The following is a 4,714-nucleotide window of genomic DNA, read 5'->3' as shown; positions in this document are numbered from 1 at the left end:
GGTACAGATGAACCGGTTTGCAGGGCAGAAATTGAGACACAGATGTAGAGAACAAACGTATGGACACCAAGTGGGGAAAGCGGTGCGGGGGTGGTGGTGGTGGTGCTGTGATGAATTGGGCGATTGGGATTGACATGTATACACTGATGTGTATAAAATGGATGACTAATAAGAACCTGCTGTATAAAAAAAATAAATAAAATTCAAAAATTCCAAAAAAAAATCCAGTTCACAAAACACCATATATTGCATAATTCCAGTTACATTTAATGTTTGGAATAGGCACATCTATGGAGATAGAAAGTGGATTAGTGTTTTCCTAGGGCTGGATGGGGAGAACTTGGGTAGAATGGGAAGTGACTGCTAAAGGGTTCAAGGTTTCTTTGGAGGTAATGAAAGTGCTCTAAAATTGATTACAGTGGCAACTGCCTACTCTGTGACTGTACTAAAAACCGTAGATGTATTTTATGACGTGAATTATGTCTCAATAAAATTTATTAAAAAAATAGAAAGATGCGCTAACAGGGTTTAAATAGAATCCCAGGTGTTATTAGAACAATTCCAGTATAAAATCAATCTGGATTTACCGTGTACAGCTAAGTTTAAAAGCATGTGTTTTTTCAATAAGGCATCTCAGTAACCTAAGCTTTTTCAGTTTTTACTCAGTGATCAGTTTTATTTTACTATTTTATTTTTTCCAGTTTTATCGAGATCTAATTGACATGTAACCTTGTATAACTTTAAGGTGAACAACATAAGGATTTGATATAAGTATATAGTGTGAAATGATTTTGCAGGGGCCAGCTCTTTGCTCTCAAAGCCAGATACAGGAAATGAACTAGAATGTAAAAGATCTAACTAAAAATTAAACTTACTTTACTAATGTAAATTAGTGTTCCCTTTTAGTCTAGAAGGAACCTCCTATGTGCTTGGGACCCTTGATTGCTTTACACACATTCCTATAAACCTATTTTACATATAAATAAACTGAGGCTCAGGGAAGTTACTTAGCACTGCTTCTTTATGGTGCTTTCCAAAGTCACATTGCCCAGGACGGCAAAACCTTATATAATTGCCATAATTATTTTAAAAGGAACAGTATAACAAGTACTTAACAGGGACTAAATATCTTTTTTGGTGTTGGTGGGGAAGGGGGAGGAGATTCGTCTTGAGAAAGTTTTAATTATTTTAGGTTCAGTCTGATTTCCTATGGGAAGACCTCTCTGACTCTACTCTCTTTACTTTTTTTTTTTTTTTGCGGTACGCGGGCCTCTCACTGCTGCGGACTCTCCCGTTGCGGAGCACGGGCTCCGGACGCGCAGGCTCAGCGGCCATGGCTCACGGGCCAAGCCGCTCCGCGGCACGTGGGATCCTCCCGGACCGGGGCACAAACCCGCGTTCCCTGCATCGGCAGGCGGACTCCCAACCACTGTGCCACCAGGGAAGCCCTACTCTCTTTACTTTGAGTGTATGTTCAATTGCTGCATTTACCTGTCAATTTTATTTTTATGCTGCACTGAATATTATGTTTATATCTCTGTTTCTGTCACTAGATGTGAGGACAGGTGTTAATTTTATCTAGCTTGGTCTTGTCAGAATCCATCAGAGTATGCAGTCTTAAGGAAAGAGGAGGGGGTTTGTATAATTACAATAGGGCATTCCTATATTTAAAAGTAATAAATGTGATGGAGAACATCACAAGAAAGCTGGTTTAGACTCCTCTTTTTTTTTTTTTTTTTTTTTTAATGTTTATGTGTTTGTTTATTTTTGGCTGCGTTGGGTCTTCATTGCTGCGCGTGGGGTTTCTCTAGTTGGGGCAAGCGGGGGCTACTCTTTGTTGAGGAATGAGGGCTTCTCATTGTGGTGGCTTCTCTTGTTGCGGAGCACAGGCTCTACGGTCACGGGCTTCAGTAGTTGTGGCTTGTGGGCTCAGTAGTTGTGGCGCACGGGCTTAGTTGCTCCGCAGCGTGTGGGATCCTCCCGGACTGGGGATCGAACCTGTGTCCCTTGCATTTGCAGGCAGAGTCTTAACCACTGTGCCACCACTCTTGGTTCTAATCTGAGGCTGCTGCTAAGTCAGAATTTTGAAGGTGATTATTCTGTCTTTACCCTTGGGCCTCTGTTCTTTTAACTATTACTGAAGTCCCATGTTTTAAAACTAATGACCCAGTATGAAATTTCAGAACTGCTAAAATTGATTTGTGTATTTACTTACCTGTCTTAAATGTAAAATAAAATTGCATTTGTGTGGAAAATCCCCTAGCACCAATGAAAATTGCGATTCTACATTTGCTGAGAAATATCTTTATTTGTCCTCTGGGACATCTTAAACTTTAGTTGGCTTCTCTTAAACTTTTATGAGAACAAAACGAGTGAATGACTTTTTCTTCAAACAGGTACTTTTTGTTGTTTCAGTGAAAGAACGCACTCCTGAAACAGAACTTGTTCTTTTAAACAAATTACTCAGTGTGCCTTACGAAGAAAAAAAAAAGAAAAGGGTGGGAGACAGGTTTGAGTAGATCACTACCACCACTACAAAAATGCAGAATATTAAAATTTGCTCATAATTATGTTTTTATTCTGCCTTTGTCTCCATATTGCCTCAGATATCTCCAAGGGGCCTAACATGCTTTCATTTTAAATTCATATCTTTATGCAAAGCATTAGTCTCCCTTCTCTGTCCTATTTTAGAATGCACATGCTCCTGGGAGCAGTGATTAAGGAGGGCTTTTGCTAAAGGGTCCTGGAGTGAGGTGCTGCCAGGGGGAATGCAGAACTACGATCCGAAGGCTATCACTCTGCCACTTAATAGCTCTACCTCTGTTCAACCTGGTGTTTTTACTTGAAATAAAACCACCTGCCTAAAGCCCAGAAAAGAAAAGAAAAGACAAAAAAAAAAAAAAAAAGGAGAAAGTATTCTGCATTAGGATCCATGAAGTGAATGTCCCAAGTTGAACAATCAGTTGGCTTGTAACTTAATAATCCTTGGTGTTCCTGTGTCTTCCCATCCCCCAGTCACTAAAGCACACACTTGGGGTTGCAGTAGGTTGATATATGGTCCCCCCTAGATACCACATCCTAATTCCCAGAGCCCGTGAACCCATCACCTTACATTGCAGATGTGAATAAGGTGAAGGTCTTTGGATGGGAAGATGATCCTGGATTATCCGGGGGGAGGGGGGGCCCAATGTCATCACAAAGGTCTTGTAAGAAAGTGGCAAGAGGCTGAGAGAGGAAATAAAATATTACGCTGGTGGCTTTCAAGATGGAAGGAGGGAGCCTCTAGAAGTTGGAAAAGACTAATAATAATAATAATTCTTCCCAAATGTCTCCAGAAGGAATTCAGCCCTGTGGACCCATTTTAGACTTCTGACCTCCAGAACTGTGAGATAATAAATTTATGCACCAGACCCTTCTAGCCATCCTCCATGCTACAGCCAGACCCATCCGGTAAAAACACAAATGGGTTTATAGAAAGCTCTATGTAGAAAACCTTTAATTTCTTTGTATTACCATTAAAAAGAAACCAAATGTCATCCTGTGAAGTGCCCTGCCCTGCATGATCTGGTCCCTGTCTGTTTTTCCACCTTTATCGGAAGACAGTGGTGATTTTTGAGTCAGAATGTCTGAGTTTGGCTTCAGCTTGTACCACTTACTACCTGTGTGACCTTGGACAAATTAACCTCTCTATGCTTCAGTTTCCTCTTTGGTAAAATACCTCATTGGCTGTTTGTGAGGATTAATGTGTTAATACAATGCCTGGCCCTGTTCTAAGCACAATATAAATAGTTAGATAAACTTATCTTTGTTGTGAGTATTCACGCATGTCATTGGTCATAGTAGACACTAAACAAACATTTGTTGGATGGATGGATGAAAGGAAGAAAGAAAACAGTGTTACATTCATAACTGCTATACATACACCATTACTTCTCTCTAGTTTGCAGAAATGAATCCATTTCAGAGGAACACAACCAAAACTTAGATGAGTGAAGAGACAACTAGACATTGGGGAGCCATATTTTGGCCACTTAGATATATAGACTGCAATCAAAGATCTGATTTCCTGTGAAGAAAGATGGAAGCTGTCCACTCTTGAGAGAATCTTTAAGCAGCACTGAACTTGTATCGCAACAAGCATGAGTGAGTTTTCAAAGGAGCATTGATAACTGTTAAGACCTGAAGTTGGTATATATAATAAATATTGATACATGTTTCTAAACTGTTCTTATCTCAATTTATTGACATTTCTTTTTAATAATACATTGCCTTCTAACTGCAGAATCATACTCATGGCTGTGGTGTTTCCAGAGTATAGGTACCTGCCGAACCCTGAAAGTCCTCTCTGTTCATAATGTTTACTTTTGGGTATTTACTATACAAAGAGAAAATTTCCTTTAGGATTTCAGTGTGGTAAATGTCAGCTCCTTGGCAGGTAATGTTTATGGTCCTTAGCATGGGTCTGTATTAAGAGATAATAGTAAACATCCTGTGTGGAGGATAGAGGACTTCTCTAGAGCTATGGTTAGCTTCACTACGCTGGGGAGGAGTGTTGAGGGGCAGTTTATCTACAGAGTTCTTTCCCCTTTAGTTTAATACCCTCAAAGTTCTTCGTTCTACTTTTATATGTCAGTGCTTGAAAAATTGAATCCGGGGCTTTCCTGGTGGCGCAGTGGTTGAGAGTCCGCCTGCCGATGCAGGGGACACGGGTTCG

Source organism: Physeter macrocephalus, chromosome 18 (assembly GCF_002837175.3).
Source record: "Physeter macrocephalus isolate SW-GA chromosome 18, ASM283717v5, whole genome shotgun sequence".
NCBI classification, from domain to species: domain Eukaryota; kingdom Metazoa; phylum Chordata; class Mammalia; order Artiodactyla; family Physeteridae; genus Physeter; species Physeter macrocephalus.
This window is presented reverse-complemented; position numbering follows the sequence as displayed.